This window comes from Alligator sinensis, unplaced genomic scaffold (genome assembly GCF_000455745.1).
Source record: "Alligator sinensis unplaced genomic scaffold, ASM45574v1 scaffold197_1, whole genome shotgun sequence".
Classification (NCBI taxonomy): Eukaryota; Metazoa; Chordata; order Crocodylia; family Alligatoridae; genus Alligator; species Alligator sinensis.
In genome coordinates this window covers 133,992-153,162 of record NW_005842928.1, presented here as the reverse complement: position 1 = coordinate 153,162, position 19,171 = coordinate 133,992, and the positions used below count along the sequence as shown (strand labels likewise).

General features: G+C 41.8%; 1 long non-coding RNA gene across 3 annotated transcripts in view; it reads left to right on the top strand.

Annotated features, from left to right (window-relative positions):
• LOC102378739 overlaps positions 1-19,171 on the top strand; it is a 325,687-nt gene that overhangs the window by 245,607 nt on the left and 60,909 nt on the right. For 2 of the 3 annotated variants that reach the window (XR_003091909.1, XR_003091908.1), the window contains one exon: positions 14,709-14,823. The exons of the other annotated variant lie outside the window; for it this stretch is intronic. This is a non-coding gene — a long non-coding RNA (uncharacterized LOC102378739). The remainder of the gene's footprint in view (positions 1-14,708; positions 14,824-19,171) is intronic. 3 annotated transcript variants of the gene reach the window in all.

Genomic DNA, 19,171 nt, shown 5'->3' with positions numbered 1-19,171 from the left:
ACCCACAACAAACCCATGCTGGCTATCCCTCAGGATATTGCTGTCAGCTAGTCTGTTAAGGATGGCCTCTTTGATAATCTTTTCCAAGACTTCCCCAGGATAGAGGTCAGGCTGATGGGCCTGTAGTTTGCCGGATCCATTTTTCTCCCTTTCTTGAAGATAGGCACCACATTGGCCTCCTTCTAATTTTCGGGCACTTCACCAGAGCACCAGGAGTTCTCAAAGATCCGTGCCAGGGGCTGAGCTATGATGCTTGCCAGCTCCTTGAGTACCCTGGGGTGTAAACTGTCAGGGTCGAATGACTTGAAGGTGTCCAGCCTCTCAAGATGTTCCTTCCTGAGGTCAGCATTAATGGAGGGTAAGGAATCTCCCTCACCCAGGCCTTCCTGTCCCATAATGGGCAGGGGCGTCCCTTGGAACTGGTGAAAAACCTATGTAAAGTACCCACTTAGCAAGAAACATTTGTGCAGTACAGCTTATTCTGCTGGTGAGTTCAATATTTTTCATGCTATTACAGGATGAAAATGGATTGGTATTTATTGCTAAAAGGTACTGTTCTGAAATGAAAGGCAGAAGCTGAAACTGCTGAAGTCAATACAGAAGAAAAATCTGCAAAAACAAAAAAAAATGATGAAAATCCCGGGACGTCATTCTCCCCCTGTACTCGGCCTTAGTGAGGCCGCAGCTGGAGTACTGTGTCCAGTTTTGGGCTCCACAATTCAAAAAGGATGTGGAGAAGCTTGAGAGAGTCCAGAGAAGAGCCACGCGCATGATCAGAGGTCAGGGAAGCAGACCCTACGATGACAGGCTGAGAGCCCTGGGGCTCTTTAGCCTGAAAAAGCGCAGGCTCAGGGGTGATCTGATGGCCACCTACAAGTTTATCAGGGGTGACCACCAGCATCTGGGGGAACGTTTGTTCACCAGAGCGCCCCAAGGGATGACGAGGTCGAATGGTCACAAACTACTTCAAGATCGTTTCAGGCTGGACATAAGGAAGAACTTCTTTACTGTCCGAGCCCCCAAGGTCTGGAACAGCCTGCCACCGGAGGTGGTTCAAGCGCCTTCATTGAACACCTTCAAGAGCAAACTGGATGCTTATCTTGCTGGGATCCTATGACCCCAGCTGACTTCCTGGCCTTTGGGCGGGGGGCTGGACTCGATGATCTTCCGAGGTCCCTTCCAGCCCTGATGTCTATGAAACTATGAAACAAGTAGATGTTATAATAGCTGCGTGTCCTTGTAATGTCAAGTAGTCTGGCTACTATGAGACAGAATATTTGTTGGGAAATGTTAAAGAATTTAATGAGGCTTTTCTGTCTGACTTGAACAATCTTATTTTAACATGACACTTGAAAAAAATAATCAGATAATATTGGTCTGGAGGAGTGATTTAAAATCAGGCGAAGGAAATAGGCGATAATAAAAACAGACAGATGGGTCACTTTAAACTCTATATAACACAAATTCCTACATTCACTGTCAGGAATGCTGAACTCATGCAGGAGACACACAGCTAGTAATGAACGTGTACGTGGATTTCATCTTCTATATTAGTACATTAGGTAATGTTAATATTGCCCAGTAGCATCACTTGAATGATAGATAATCTTTTTAAATCCAGCCCATAGTTAGGTGCAGCAGGAGCGGATCAGGTAGGGAACTCTGAATTTGATATTTTGTGGTGAGGTCGAGGTTCTGCTACTCATATCAATGCTCACACTCACATTGCACTTACAAGTGTTGGAAACCCAGTGGATGCTGCTGCTTTGCTGAAACTCGTGATAGTCCATTCAGCAGTTTGAGGGAATGCCTTATGCCTCCTTGCATCCCCCTGTGGATATACAGAGTGAGCTACAGTCTTGCCCACAGCTGAAAATCTGTGAATGCATGGGTATAAATAGCAATTTTTGCAACTTGGCAGAGACACCAGTATTGGTGGCAGGTGCTGAGCACTAGAGTCTCACCCGATCCCAGAGACTCATGGACCCCAGCTGCTGCCGCCACAGAAACAAATTCCCTGGGGAGACACCATTTTGATGCCCCTTCTAAACTGGCACCCAGGGCTAGTGCCCTGCTTACCCCGCCTTAGTTATGCTCCCGTATTAATGCTGTCACTAGAACCTTAAATTTGAGATGGGCTTGAACCAAAACTTCAAGTCTAAATGTAACCTGGTGGTCAGCATATGGTATGCTTCCTCATCTGAGCCTGGTGGAGAGAGAAGGCAGATGTGGCTACATCTCATCCCTAGCTCTCAGGGATGAGATGTTCTCAAGCATGCCATGTCCAAAATCCTTGAGCTAATAGATTACACAGACTAAAACCTGTGATAGATTCAGTGTATATCTATACTATCCCCAGTGCTCTTCAGTTTACTTAATTCAGGACATCCTGCCCTCTCATTCCCTTTGGCACACACCAAGGGACTTGAGACCTTTACACTTGTGGCTTAGTACTTTTGAGTGAGGTTAACACTGGAGAATCATAGATGGGAAGGGGAGGGGTGAAGGCATGGAAAGAAATGTAGCCAACTTGGTGAGAGTGTGAAGGATCTTGTGCTCTCAAATGCTAGGAAAAGTAAGATTTGTGAATATTAGGGGCACTCAAATAACACAAAACACCAAATATCTATACTGACTAAAAGGATATTTATCTATGAATAATTTCCTGAACAGCTGCCAACCAGGTGTGGTAATGAGTCTGGTACAACTTGGTCCCTAGTGGTAGCATATATATGCAACATGTCTCCCCTTCTGCAGATGGTGTTTCTCATGTGTGGCTGGATACAATCAAAGGAACTGATTTTTGTGTTTATGCCACTAGAACCAACAACAGAGCTCACTGGTTACAGGAGACAGATGTAAATATGTACTAGTTAGAGAATGAGTATTTGGGGAAAATTTATCATTAAAGAATCACACTAACCAAATCCAGAGATTCAAAATGTAGTGCTGGGTAACTCAGTTCATTAAAATGAATCTCTGTATTGAATTTCACTCTGCCATCTGGTGTTTAAAGACAAAAAAGCAGGGACATTTCTAGAGTTTGATGCACTTATTTTGTACAGAAGAACATGTAAAGTGAAATATAGGTAAAGGCCAATGCTAAATAAGAAGAGATTTTAAGCGCTACTATTGTGTTACACCGGAAAAGGTAATTAATTGTCTGCTAGAGCAATTGCAATAGCTCTGGAACAGTGCTAAGCTGTTAAACATCTCTCCAAGGGAGTCCATTCCCAGCAGAACCAGCTTTTGGAGGCAGTGCATGATAAGCATAATGATTGATACTCCCATGGCAGACAGTGGAGACAATATTTGAAATAACTTCTCTTTCCTATTTACCCTCACCACATGCTCTCCACAATATATCTTCCAGCACTGTCTGCTAGCATCTCTTAGAGAAAGATGTATAGGATTTGGGAAACATTATATAGAATGTAAAAAGGAAAAAAAATAGCTATATCCCTGCTACAGTGTTCTCCAAATAACCTAGAAGAAGGAGAGCATTCTATTTGATACGGGTGTTGTAGAATAATGTCACTTGTTGTTTTATTCCTTCCCAAGTTCCTGTTCTTCTATACGCTAACTTGTAGACACTCCAAGTGCTACCTAATACCCATCTGGGCTCTGCTTCATTTCATGTTCCTTTGCACTTTAACTGAAGTGAGGTTTTGGTGTGGAAGCTGCTGCCCCACCATGTGTCTGTGCTGGGAGTCTGTTGCCTTTCTTCCCACTTGGGGAAGGCCAGCAGTAAGTTGTCCATGATGACCAGGAGGCAATGCAGGTTCTGCCAGAAGCAACAACTGAGCTAGCACCCATTACTTCTTTGTCATGCTCCAGTCTTCTATTTGACTGTGGGTTCACTGGACCCAGGACTGGTTCATCAGCTGGGATGAACCAGGGCTGTTTCATTTGGTTCATCAGCTATGATGAAAGCATCTGCCAAATCTGATCTTTTTTTTTATTGCTCATACTGTGGCTCAAAGAGACTTTTACAAACTTAACATCATAAATTCATTGTGACATCCATACTGAAAATGCAGTTTGGTAATAGGAAAAGCCTGGTATTAGGAATGCATGAATGAGAGACAATGAAAACAACTCACCTAGATGAGTTACATGGCAGGCTGAAGGAGATGAGAGGAACTTCACTGAGTCAGGAGAGAGCATTATCTGCCACTGAGATGAAACACATTTCCTCCACCAAACATACCAGGCTGGAGAGCATGATTCTCTAGTTCTTTCACAAATGTCTGTAAGTTTTCTTCAAGCTATCCCATAACTATAACAAGCCCAAAGTCCTGAGAACCACTTCCCTGATCGTCTTCTAATCCTTTTTCAAGATTCTCAACTATGAAGTCTACAAACCAAAAACATACCCAGACATTACCTAATATAACTGGTGGTGGGTGCAAGATTTAATCCAGTTTTTTTAAGTAACTGCAACTCAGACTCAGATCCAAATTAGTGGTCCGTATTTCATAATTCCTTTAAATCAAATGAATATCTAAGGGGTTTTTGAATAAAGATACACGTTCCACAATATTCAAAATTTGGTCATTCAATAGAATTTGAGTTTTCTGGCCTTTCTTTCTGGATTTCTTTCTTGAAGACATGCTTTATTCAGACAGTACTACTGGGATCTATGAATTATGGATGGCTACCTGGATGCCTGTTTATGCTTTGTGTTAAAAAGGAGGTCAGGAAACAGGATCAATTGGTCTTTTGTGGCCAGAAAAAAAATCTATTAATCTTTTAGAGATACCTATCTTCCCTTACTCATTTTTTTTTATACACATATTGTTTTGTAAATTAGATTGTAAATTCATTGGGGGTAGTATCCATATCTTTTTGAGTATTTGCAAAGCATCTAATGCACCAGTGATTTGAGCTTAGCTGAGGAGAGAGGTCTTTCAGAGCTACTGTATTATTAATGATTAATTATACAGGACATAATGAATCCCTAAAATGAGAGACCATTCACAGAAGTTTGTGAAGATCTCCAGAATACAAGCATTCCTCTTCTTATATGCCTGTTTTTTATTGTCAGTGAAGAAGTATATAACAATGAATATTTAACTGTAATGATTAGGGCACAATAATAAAACACACCGAGGCCAGGGATAGACATGCTATTTGAAGCTCACCAAATGATCTTGAAGTACTCCAGTTATTGTGCAGCTGTTCATGGGTGAAACACTTAAAAAATGACCCACAAAAAAGAGGCATGTCTTTGAAGGCCTTCTTCCTGAAGTGCTTCCTGAAACATTTTGGTGCTCCAGTGTCCCATTCCCTTCCCTCCACTCCACACAGGAATGGGGGAGCAGGGTGGACAGCCCAAGAGGACTTTTCTGTGTACCTGGCTGTACTTTCAAACCTCCAGAGAGGCCAAGAAGCAGGCAGGGATTCTTTCTTTCCATCACCACGGCTGGAGAGCAGTGCCAGTGCATGCTTCCATGGCCATTTTGAACTGCTCCAGTGGGGAAAAAGAAGTCATACGTGTGCATGGTGCACATGACAGATTTGGAGGGTTTTGGCATTTGGAGCCCTTTGGATCCATGTCTATGCATACCCTAAGAGCTGAACCAAGCAGGCTGCACCTCTCAAAATTATTACTCAGGCTGTTGGCAAATTGAGTCAGACATTATGGCATCCATTTCCACTTGGCTTCTAATGAACAGATTCTCTTTGCAACAATGGTCCTAGAGAGTTAATTATTTTTGGGGAGTGGAGAGTACAAAAACTTGGGCTGCCACAGAAAAGGGAAAAATGAAATGTGCAGGCTTGCTTGCCATCTTCAGCTGGCCCATTTCAGCACTTTTCAGAGGCCCTTTGTGATGATCTCTCTATAGTAGAGGGACAGTGTGGTTATTTTAAGTGAAGCAATTGAAACCAGAAACAGGGACTAGTCCTTATTTATAGGTGTACAATCTCGTAAACAAAGGATTTACTTCAGCATACTGACAGTTCACTATGGAGGGCTTAATACCATCCTGGGGCTTTATAATTCCAGCCAACCTGCAGGAAGGGAGTTTGCCTTTTACAGGAACTCAATGGGATTTGCCGTATGTGGACAGGTGTCATTTTAATACTCCATGAACGTATCTATATATGAATAGAGAGTACCGCCTCTATGAGAAAAGGGACTGAGGGTTGAGGTGAAGATACTCAGCTATCATAGAGAACCAGGTGTATTTCAGCTATCTCATTTTAAGTGTATGCAGGTGCAGTTTTTAGAAATGTCCTATTTCTAACAGTGCAGCAACACCCCAAATTTGCTGACTCTGAGGAAAGGGACAAGATATTACTAGATATCAGAGCTTTCAGAGGAGAAAAAATGAACTAAAATATGGTAAACAACTGTTTTTTATAACTAATAATGAAAAGACGTTTCCATAGGAACTCAAATCTATGAGAGCTAACAAGGTTATTTAGGGACACGCTGACTGGCGTACAGTGGTAATAACAATCTTTAGCTCTTATACAATTCTGATATATGCTGTGCATGTTTTGATTTCTTAACATATTTTTCAGGGTAAAAAGTGTACTGTACTTTTTCATGTCAAGCATTTATTTTCTCACTCTACACCCACCCTTGTCCCCCCCTTTTTCTTTTTATTTATTGTAAAAAATGTTGAACAAGAAAGGCTGGAAATGGGAAAGTTTGGAGTATGGGACATAAGATTAGGAAGTCTTTTGACACTAGGTCAGAGGCTTGAATCCAGCTCAGGTCAGCAGACAAATTCTTCTACGTCTGGTATGAAAAATTCATAAATATTGACAAGGAAGTGTTCATAGAACTATGTTCCCTTTGGGTATATTCCCCCCCGAAACAGCTTCATCCACAGCTGCTGTCAGCTGACGTCAATGAATTTATACTGTTTGACATCATCTAAGGTTCTGATTGCCACCTGATTCTTCTGTGGTATAGTGTGTGTAAGATGAACTTATTGCTCCATTTTGAACGAGCAGCTGTCTGCATGACCTCATGATTGGTAACCTTGCTGGCAGTCTCTCTATAGACATGGAGACAACAGCCCTCTCATTAAGAGGAGTGCTAAACCTTTCTGGCAGATTTGACACAAGATTATATGGGAAAACTCATAGAGCCATAGCCTGGCATTTTGGTGCGCAGTGCAGGTCACGTGCAGAGTACCTCCACTTCTTCCATTTGATACGATGCCACCCTGTGTTAGAGCACCTGGTGCAAGTACACTGCTGGCACTACCTTAGCTATGGTACTGCTTGTAGGCAGTCTATCAAGGAGATGAACTGTTTTGCTTTTATCAATAGGGATCTTGGAAAGTCTAGGTTTTGAGACTTTCTGCCCCTGCTAAGTGTCTGGCCTGTTGAGGTTCATCTGATCCTAAAATTGTGCATTTGTTATATCTCTATGACTCAGTGCCAGGTTGTTTTCCTGACTGAAATCCAGCATGTGTCTTCTCAGTGGTATATTTAATTGGCACAAGAATCCTTTGAGTGCATAGCGGTGCAGAAAAATACTTTGTTATTGTTCACATAATACAGCTTCATACATTAATGCAGCTTGCAAAAATGTCCTTTAGCTAGACATTCCCTCAAGAACAGCCACAAAATCCTTGACTCATTTTAGTGCAGATTTTCTTTTAAAATCCTATTGTTTCTCAGTCTCTCATGGGAAGGGCTCCTCTAGACTAGGGACAGACATTACACATAAACCAGTTTAAGTGATTAGAAACTGGTTTAAACCTGTAACAGAACAGATGTTCAGTACACATAAACTTGTTTGAAAATGGCTGAAACCAGTTTGAGATAAACCATTTTGAGAACCATTTATCCCTTTGAGATAAACCATTTTGGTCCCTTTGGTTTTAAAGTGTATGAATATCTGACAAAGCTGCTAAAATGGATAGGACTCGGAAGCTGCACTGTATTTGTTATGCTAACCGTTAGCTCACTCTGCCTTTTGTTAATATTTCAGGCATGTCATTCAGAAGATGGTCACTTCTTGAGAACTGAGTAAATCCCTTTAATAGATGAATTTTGTTTCCTGTTTCTAAGGAAAGTCTTTAGGGGCAAAATGTTAATTTCATTTAAAATAATTACACTTTTGCTCTAGACTTTAGTATGTGAAAGGTAATTTTAATAATAATAGGTAATTTTTTGGGGGCAAATAAAGCTATCTGTGAAGACATTAGTGAGATATATAATACGGTAGGGAAAAGACCCTTCATGGAACATCAAAATGCTGATGAAGCACTAAGAAATAAGTCTTTCCTACTGAAGTTCTTCCATAGGTATAAGTCTCATGGTATTTCCCACACCATACCAGTTTAATCTGAGAGAAGTGCATGCCTGAACATCAGCCAATAGTATAATCAACAACAAAAAGCTTGACCTTTAAAGCAAGCTAGCATGTGCACTGGTTAGAAGAGACCTCTCTTGTCACTCTGTGTTTAAAATTAACATGACTTGTCTCTCTGTTTTAGGGATTTATAAGGTGCCTTATGATGTGAGTGTCTTAAAAGATGCAGCTGTGATGATCTTAACCCGAAAGATCAGACACTAAATAAAAATATTGTATTCTAAAAAAACCAGAATTTCCTGCTCTGATTTCAAATAATGGCCTGTCACAGTGTATTTTTTATACAAAATTATTCCAATCAGTGTGACAGAAAGCTTGCCTCTACATATTAAATAACAATAATTTTGACAGTCACTGGAAATTAATGTCATGTGTTTTACTGACATTTCAAAATATTGGACTGTAGGGGGAGATAAGTTCAGTAATACATTATACAAAGGAAACAATTTGATTGACAAGTAATATACAGTATTTCCTTGGTGTCATGCCAAGGACTTGCAATGCTTTTAAAATAGTAAAGTAAATAGAAAATATTTGATGTGCCAAACCACAGAAGATGGCTGATGATGGTTATGGAGTGGGAGATTCCTTAAAGAGTCCCTGTAGCGTACTTACTATACTGTACTGTACATTTTGCACATGCTATTTATTATGCTGCTTGTAATTTGCATGTAGTCATATTTTCCCCCAAGTGCATTATGTGAGAAGAGAAACAGCAGGCAAGTGTTACTTATTGTGAAATCAGGGTTATTATGTCTTTTGCTGTCCCATTAATTCCACTGAAATCAAGTTAGCATTTTCAAGGGTCAGTGGAATAGCAGTTAATTTATTCACATACAGAAGATTGCTTGGGAGACAGATATAAATGTTACTTTTTACAAACAGATGCAAATGCACAAATTCACTGGTGCCACAAGAAATAATAATCAAACAATTAATTAACAGAAAAAGCTATGTCAAAATCCTTGCCATTCCTCAATCACTTCTTTGCTTCCCACTTAATTCCCATCATAGCTCCTTTCTTTTCCCTCCCATACTTTTTCATACAGCCTCAGCAATGAACAGAGAGAAGCAAGGGGCAGCAGCCCTTGGCACCACCTTTGTAAGGGAAGGGTGCACAAAAACAGTGGCTGCTGCAACTGGCAGCTGGCCCTGCTGCAACCAATGGTAGTGTAGCAGCTAGCGCTGTCCCATGCACTGCCACTGCCCAGGGCACAGAGCTGTCCTATTACACCTCTGTACAGCTTTCTTGCCCATAAATTAAGGTGTTTCTACATTTCATTCAGAACTGAGACTACAGTAAAATCCAGGAAAAAACTATTAGCATGCCTGGACTAGCTTTAACCTAGCCATTTTGGGTACTGCTAGCGCTAGTAGTGTAGCTATGGAAGCACAGAGGTCTGAGCAGAATGAGTTTGCAGCCCATGCTGAGCTCTTCTTCCCTAAGTGCAATGTTACCAGTACTCAACTAGTTTAAAAGTAGCTTGGGTATGCCTATGCTACACACCTGTTATAGTGTAGAGCTACTTTAAGAATGAAACTCCCAGTGGGTGTCTCAGTGGACGCAGCTATACTACTTAGCATACTGTGCTTAGTCTACTGTGCATTAGCATCTAAAAAAAAAAGCATGTGCTGGCACTACTGCACAGTAGCCCCGATTATGGTGCATTCAATTAGTACCTGTTGTTACAGATACTAAACTTAATGAGCTGTAATTTTGGTGCATTACTGAACGTGTAGACATGCCCTGTGTGTTTTTATTATTGATCTATTCAGACTATAAACTCCTTGGGGCCTGGAGGATGAATGTCATCTGAACTTTTTTTTTTGTACAGGGCTAGGTACATTCTCAGCACCTGATTCAAATCCAAAGCCAAAGACAATATTGCTGTCAACTGTAATGAATTTTGGGATAAAAGCCCCATATTCATGGATGAAACTTCCTGGACTTTGAATGTATCTGTCTGCTTGGCAGCTGACAGACCCTTAACATTAAGTTGTAGGATTCGGAGTGCTGGCCCAATGGCACGAAAGCCATAGGATTGCACAACATCTGTGTGGTCGGTGAAAATGACACTGGGAGTCCTCAATAAATTCACAGAATTCGGTTTGCTAGGAGCAGCATTAGTTTCCCTGGTGTGGACCAGGTACTGATGGTTGGCGCAACATGAATGCTGATCCATTGCCAACCTAGACTTCACTTGGCAGCCAACAGACCATATCTGTAAGCAATATCTATCTATCTATCTATCTATCTATGCAATATGTCTTTCTCTGATACCCAAAATAGAGGGGACTTAAAGATGAACTTTCTGTCTTGACACTCTTCTTGCTTGCCTTTGGAGGTTTAAGCAAATCTCATAATAATTTAACTTAATTGTTGTGAATTTGATTTGTTTTCAATGTTTGCTTTTAAAACAATTAAAACATTAAAAGTAAAGTGACATATCTGAATAGAAGCATGAGATTTAAATATTGCAGAGAGAGGTAGTTAGCCATTTTAATTTGATGTCAGGTAGAAAGCAGGGTAGATTTGCATCTTATAGACTTAACAAAATCAGAAATGTATACCATAAGACCTCATAAACAGGGGGTTTATTTCATCAGATGCTGCAAAGGGAGTGCCGGAAGCAAATCTTCTAAACAGAAAGTGGTGATTAGAATACAAAGGTTAGGGAAAGGGGAGGAAAAATGAGAAGACACTGATGAGAGGGGCAAGGTGAATAGGAGAGAGAAAAAAGCAGTTAAACCACAGAGGGACATAGGGCTTACAAAAGCTAATCCAGGTAACAGGGTAAGAATCCATAGTCTTTGTTCAGACCATACATAATACAACCCAGTCTATGGATGATTTCTTGTTCTGCAATTCCCTATTCAACTTAATCTTTAACATTTTGTTGTCTATGAACTGATACTTTGAGGTCAGTGATGGGATGTCCAGGAAGGTTAAAATGTTTTGGCACAGGTTTGTTTCTGTTTGTGGTATTTATGTTGGATTCATTCGTTCTCACATGTGGGGAGCACCCTGTCTGTCCAGTGCAGACAGCATAGGGACACTGGAGGCAGATGAAGGCATATCTGACGAAGGTAGAGGTCCAGGTGAATTAAGCATGTTATAATTAGCGTAATTTGGTCCAGTGGTGATGTGATTGTGTTGATGAGGGGGCACAGCTGGCATTTGGGTTCAGAGCAAGGTCTGGTGCCTTGGTAAGAATAGGAGTTAGGTAGTTTGTTGCTGGAGAGATGCCATTTGAAGTTGGGGGGAAGCTGCCTGTAAGCCAGGACAGGTTTGTCTCCCATGGCTACCTTGAGAGGTTTTCCAGGAAGGCCTAGAAGTCATTAATGATGTGTCTGAGGGTTCAAGCTGTGGTTTGTGGGAGACAACCAAAGGGATTCTGTTTTTATTCCCTCACAGTTGGCATTGTAATAAGTTGGAGCAGGGTCTGAGTCTGGCTCTGTTAATTTGAGTGGTGACAGTTTTAGGGGTGTATTGTAATTGTGGGAGTCAGAAACTTGCTCAGATATGCTCAGGTACCTTCTTACCAGATGCAAACAGATAAATATCATGCTCGAGGGACTCCAAGTGACGAATCCACTCTGCTCTACATACCATAGCCTATTCTGACAAGCTATCTGAGAAATTGTGGAAGCACTTTATCAGTATTCTGTATAGCAAACAGGAACAGTTCAACACTATACTTGCAGAGCTAACTAATAATGTACAGAATCACCAGGACATAATAGCTATTTACCAAGAGGAGACCTATGCATCTAGCCATTAATCCTATGTAATAGGGCCCCTACTCTGTTACTAAGAGGGGGAAGATTGGAGAGGGACTTGGTACCTCCAGGAGGGCTCTCTGAGGAATATAATCCAAATTTCAGACTGTGGAGGGTCCACTGCTAGGCCCAGAGCTTTGGGAGAAGTGGCAATCAGCCTCCAGAATGCTGTCAGAGACGTTACCCAAGTCCTGCATGAAGGTGGCATCAAGCAGCAGAACTGAGGGAGTTACAGTCACCAAAGGGTTAAATTGGCAAGCTGCAGGAGCTAAATCCTGAGCAATTTATTGTAGGAGACAGGACTGCAATGAAGAATAGCAGCAGGTCTGTTAATTAGGCTAATAGGAAACCAACGATCCTAGTTAAGGGAGTCTCAGTCCGGGTGGCTAGGGAGAAGAAGAGTAGAGATGCATATAAGCTAGACCCAGGGGCTGGAGCCTCAGTGTTTGGTCTGGGGTTGGCAGAAGCAGGACATAGTGTGTTCTGGGGAATAGGAGCTGTGCAGGAGCTGGGGAACATGAGTTCATGGACCCAGGAGGCAAGGTAGTCTGTAGGCCTTGATAGGAAGGAGCTACTGTGAGGATCTACTTAAAGAAAAGTTGGGAAATCTTCACGTTTTGTTGCACTGTGGACTGGTTTAAAAACCACAAGGCGTGGGAGTAGCTGAAGGGAAGGAAAGGAGGCCACCGAAGGTGCCTCACAGAGAGGCTTAGACCACATTGCTGAATTGGTGGGCTGCCAGAATCCCAGCAGACTGTGACCAGGCTACTAGAGTCCCAAAAGCCAGTGCAGAGGTTGTGAGAGCTTGGGATATGGTGCAGAAGGTGTGGGACCACTCCAAGGTATTGAACAGGGGGCAAAAGAGCCCATGGATTGAGTCAAGGTGAGAGAGAGCCCAGTGAACAATGCAGTGTAGAGTAGGACACTTAAAGCTATGCTCCAGTTATTGGAAAGTAGTCTCCCAAATGTTTTTAGTAACATCAAAGTTGTGGCAGGTGAGACTGAGGGAGGCAACTGGTGGGGTGGCCAAGGTACCTAAGCAGGTCTCAGGGAGCCACTAGAGGGTTCCAAGTGACTTCGGGGAAATTGACGCTTGTTATAGCCTATCACAAATACCTTTACTCCTTAAAGAAGATGAAGGAAGCAAAATGCTTCCATTTGTCATGCTCCAACAACAATGCTCCAATCCAAGGCAATATTATCAATCTGTCTAATTACATCCTCAATCTGTACTATCCTGTGGTTTTTCGGTGCCACTATAGAACTCAATGAGGTGCAGTTCTATGGAGTCCTCAAGGCTTTTTTCCACCGCCTAATACTATGGGAATATTTCCATGACAAGGAGCCAGACAGTGATCAACTATCACAGATCTGAACCATAAACAGTGCAAGGACAGCTCTTAGACCCCAGCTGAGGGTTGCAGCCCAACTCGACTTGGACAAAAACTATTTCTGCCTCTGCACCCACTCTGAGATTGCCAAAAAAACAACAAAGTTTCAGTTACAACTTCAGTCCTGTGGAACAGAGCGCCATACTAAGCCTTAGAAACAACATTATATCACCATGAAACAGATTGATAAAGGGGGTGTGACTTTTGTCATGGACAAAAAAAACATACATACAGAAAACTGAGAGAGAACTTTCCAAAACAGAATTGTACAAACTCCTAACCAAAGACCCCACAGCACAATACCAGAAAGAACTAGATAAACTTTTAAAGATGCTACCTCTGGAAACACAGGAGAGTACTGCTTCCTCCTCCTGGGAGACCAGCCCAGGAATCTTTTACTTTTACCAAGATCCACAAACCTGGCAACTCAAGACATCCCACTGTCTCTGCAACTGTCACGATCACAGAGGGAGTTTCTGGCTATGTTGACTCAATCCTATTTCCACAGGCTGTGAGAGCTGCCAGCTAACTGAAAGATACCACAGATTTCCTAAAGAAACTGGGCTCTATTGGCAAACTTCTAGCTACCACCATGTTAGCTACCACAGATTTTACATCTCTGTGCACCAACATTCCCCCATGAAGATGGATTACAAGCCATAAAGAACATTATCCCTGATGAGGCCACTGCTTCTGTTTCCATCATTCTCTCCTGTTTTGTCCTTGTACACAACTATTTCAGATTTGGGAACTCCCTATACCTACAAATGAATGGCACTGACATGAGCACATGTATGCTCTCCCCCACAAAGTACATTGATGATATCTTAATTGTATGGAAAATGGGAAGGAATATCTAGAGAAATTCTGCCAAGACTTTAACAACTTCCAGCCCTCCATCAAGATGATTCTGGAATAGTCCTCCCAGCAAATTAATTTCTTGGACACTACTGTGGAAGTTTGCAATGGCCATATCACCACCACAAGGTATTAGAAACCAACCAACTGCTACAGCTACCTCCATGCCAGCAGCTCTCATCCTAACCTTATGCTAGATCTATTGTATACAGTCAAGCCTTATGTTACAACTGTATCTGTTATAATCCCACTGACTGGGATGCTCACCATAAGGATTTGGAGCAGGGGCTCCTACAGTTATAATAAAATCATAAAACTGTCACTATTTAAATCAACAGGGCCAGACTCAGACCCCACTTTGACCTGTTACGGTACCAACCCCGAGACAAGGAAAACAAAATCCACAAGGACAAAAGCCTTGCTTCCGGCAGTCCCTTCACAGCATCTGACGAGGTAAACCTGCTGCTTACAAGATCTTATGGTATACATGTCTCATTTAGTTCATCTATGAAGTTTAAGTCTAGCCAGTTTTTTGCTTGAATATTACAAACATCTATATGGTCTAGTGCTACATACTTTTCAGCAGGGGATTTATTTAGAAGATTTTGATTGCAATTGTCAAAACATATATGGTCAGACTTAAAATTTAAGCTCAAAAGTCACCTGGCTGGGGAAAAGTCACTTGCTTAATGCTATGTGCATATGTTTGCAGGGTTGTGTTCTGTAACTATTTATTTCATAGCTTTTACACTGAACAAAGTTAATTCACTAGGCAACTTTAAACAATGCACCTTTATTCTGTTTATGGTGGTGATATAAATCCATTACACTATATTTATTGAAAACCACATTTGGCATTTTCATAAATGCTTGAGCCAAACTCAAACCTCAGTGTTTGGATACAGGGTGAGGATAGACTTATGTCTTGTTGGTTCTACAGTTCTGTTATTTTTTAATATATTTGATTATATATTGGGTTCATGTAATAAAAACAAAGCTTTAGTTGGTTTTCTTTGAGTGGGGTAGGCACTCATTGTAGATGGAGATGTGGGAGATGAATGCTAGAAAGGGATTATGGGAGGAAAAAGGAAGAGGCAGAACCGGATGAAAGGTGACCAGTGAGAATGCAGCAAATAAGGAAAAAAAAATTCACAGGATCCAAGTTGTAGAGCTGAGTGAATGATAATTTCACCAGCCTGTGAAACTTCCTGTTGGCTGCTGTGCAGAAAGGGAAGGTGAGTGGTGACCCACATATGTTCCTTTGTGTTTCACCCAGATTTACCCTTTGGTTTTTTGAGTGTAGCTAGCTTCTTCAAAACAGAAGCCCTGGCTGTCTCGGAATGTCCATAATTCATCCCCTATGAGCTCCCTTCTAGCTTTTGGAGTTCCCCTTATACGGGTGGAGGTGGGCAGGGGAGTTGCCAACCCAGTGTCTTGATGGGTCTTTTGGCTATAAGAGAAGAGAAGAGAAGGGACTCTAAGACTACATCTACACATGCATTAATGCACCATAGTTACTGTGCTTTAAGTTTAGTACCTGTAATAACAGATAGTGGCTCAATGGGCACATCTACATATTAATTAATACACTGTAATTACAGCATATTAAGTTTAGTACTTGTAATAACAGGTGCTAACTTAATGCGCCATAATCGGCACTACTGTACATTAGCACAGATGAATGCTTTTAAGGTGACACTTAATGTCCATTGGACTAATTCTACTGTGCATCAGCACACATGAATACTTTCTGCCAGCCACCAAATGTGCAGTAGAAGTAGTCCAATGGGCATTAAGTGTCTTCTATAGACATGCCTGATGCACAGTAACCGGCGCTACTGCAAATACCTTTTTAGTTATGCTAATATGCAGTAGACTGAGTCTACTGTGCATTAGTGCATTAGCATGGCTTTTGCCATGATATGCTAATGCGCAGTAGAATTTGTCTACTGTGCATTTAGCATCTTGTGTAGATGCATCCTAGGTAAATCAGATAGAATGGACACAAACAATATCTGATATGCCAAAGAAACAGTCTCTTGAGAGTATTAATGAAAAATGGTGCCCCCCCAACTTTTTAAATTGTATTCAAATAGCAAAGTTTCATTTTATGTTTGTTTTAATCTATGTATAGGTTTTCTTCTAACATTTATTATTACAAGATCTGAGCTAGTTACAAATGCTTATGCATAAAGCCTCATTTTCTGGGTTGTAGAAATATTGTTATTCCTGTATCACAAATGGAGAACTAGGGCACAGGGAGAGCAAGGTGACTGGTCCAGGTCACACAGAAAGTTTCTGGCAGAGCAATTAGCAAAACATAGACCACTCAGCATCTGCCCAGTACTTTAATTATAACACTCTCCTTCTGCTCTGGTGGTGGGAGAAAAAGTAGACACAACTACATTGGGTTAACAACAGGGACTGGCACAATTTCCTGGTTGCTGAATGAGGCCAGGAAGGACTTTTCTCCACTCCTGTTGCTGTGTGTCAGAGTTGCTTTTTTGTTTTTTTTCTTTCCTTTCTCAGACACATTGGGTATTGCCTTCAGCCATGGTTGAAGATTGTGACTGGACTGTGCCAGAGTTCCTGTTGGGACATATCCTAAAATCCTAAAGGGTCCTTGCTAGAGGGTCTTTTCCATCTCCTCAGGGCCAGAGCAATCACATTTGGGGTCAGAAAAGGATCTTACCCCATAGTCAGATTGATGCAGATTATGAGGGGGTGGGGTTGCCGTCCTTTGTAGTGGTGGGTGTGGCCTTCTTCCTTGAGCATATTTTAACAACCCTTGCAGCAGTAAGACATTGGCCACCATTGTCTCTCTGCTTAATCTATGGCAGGTTCAGGTATCATGCTTTGCAGTTGCGTGGCATGGTTGGCTGCGCAGTTTTAGTAATAGGTTAGATAAGGACTTGGATGGTTAGGATAGGGATGATCCTGCTTTAGGCAGCGGGTTGGATTTGACTTCCAGAGGTACCTACATACTGATTAAATGAAGAAATCTGACTGAAATATCTCCCCCAGAATGTGTGTGAAGTATCACAGTATTAGCTGTGAAGCAGTAATGTAATACTAGATCTAATAATAGATCAACCTATAATCCATAGTAGATCAAACAGGCTGATGGGCCCAATGTTATAGAAACATAGACTCATAGAACATTAGAGTTTGAAGGAACCTCAAGAGGTCATCTAGTCCAACTCTCTGCTCAAAGCAGAAGCGCCCCTAATGAGATCATCCCAGCCAAGGCTTTGTCTACTGAGTCTTAAAAACCTCCAAGGATGGAGATTCCACAACCACTCTGCGTAGCCTGTTCCAGTGCTTTGCTGTCCTTCACGTGGCAGTTTTTCCATATATCTACCTAAACTTCCCTTGCAGCAACTTGAGACTATTGTTCCTTGTTCTGTCATCTGCCACCACTGAGAACTGTCAAGTTCCATCCTCTTTGGAAGCACCCTTCAGGTAGTTGATGGGTGCTGTTAAATCACCCCTCAGTCTTCACTTCTCCAGACTGAAAAAGCCCAGTTCCCTCAGCCTCTCCTCATCAGTCATGTGCCTTAGCTCCCTAACCATTGTTGTTGCCCCCTGCTGGACACTCTCCAATTTGTCTACCTCCTTCCTGTAGGGCCCAAAACTGGACACAGTACTCCAGATGTGGCCTCACCAGTGCCAAATAGAGGAGAATAATCAGTTCCCATGATCTTCTGGCAATACTTCTACTAATGCGTACCAATAAGCTGTTAGCCTTCTTCATAACACTGTTGGCTTATATTAAGCTTATTGTTCACTGTAACCCCCAAGTCCTTTTCTACAGAGCTGCTGATTAGTGAGTTGGTCCCCAGCCTGTATCGGTGCATAGGATTGTTCTGTCCTAGGTGCTGGACTTTGCACTTGTGACCTCATGAGATTTTTTTGGGTCTCTCTTGATAGGTGCTGACTGCCTGTAGGGATAAGAAAGATATTTTTGCTCTTTCATTGGCTTCATCAGAAACTGAGAAAGCCCAGAAAATAGGCTCTTCCTGGCCTTCATTAGAACTATAAAGGTATTTAAAAGATTTTTTGACTGGTGGCTGAGCTAGTAAGATACTGTATCTTACTGTAAGATACTGCCTTGTTTCTCAAAGGCAGAATGTAGGAAAAAAGATTTTTCCAGAGTCATCGCTGACTGTGTGGCATAGAATTAGTCCTCTTGGAAACAGAGTACCTAGGAAGTATAGTATTCCAGGAGATAATCTGGGTGGGCCAAGAGGAACTTTGTGAAGTGTTAGGACAGCAAAAAGGCTGAACAGACCTTTGCAAAGGTAGTAGCAAGACTGTTACCTCTTTACTGTAAATAGTTCTTTATATAAGTTCCTGTAAATAATAAAGTGTTGTTTCCACATCACAAGCCTCCTCAAGATACTACAAACTTCATGAAGCAGCTCAGTCACCATCAGCCAATTCAGTGGCTCTTCAGCCAAAAACTACCATCTCAAATGAAGCTGTGAAGTTAACATGACTGCCCTTGCTGTTTGCAGCCGCAGGAAAAAGTGGAACCCATCTTGGCAGCTTTAAGTCACAGTAGGAACATCTACATATGCACTTTAATGTGCTTTAGCCTATTTTAATGTGCAGTAAAGTGTCACTAAAAACATGCTTTTTAGTAAACACTCATTAAAATAGGCTAATGCACATTAAGGGTCTGTTAGACGCGGGAGTGGCGAGAGATGCGTGGGTGAAAGCCCGCTGCGCCCCCGCTCCCCTGAAGCCCCCCAGAGATCCTCCAGCAGCCGTGGAGACCCCCACTTGACCCCAGCACAGC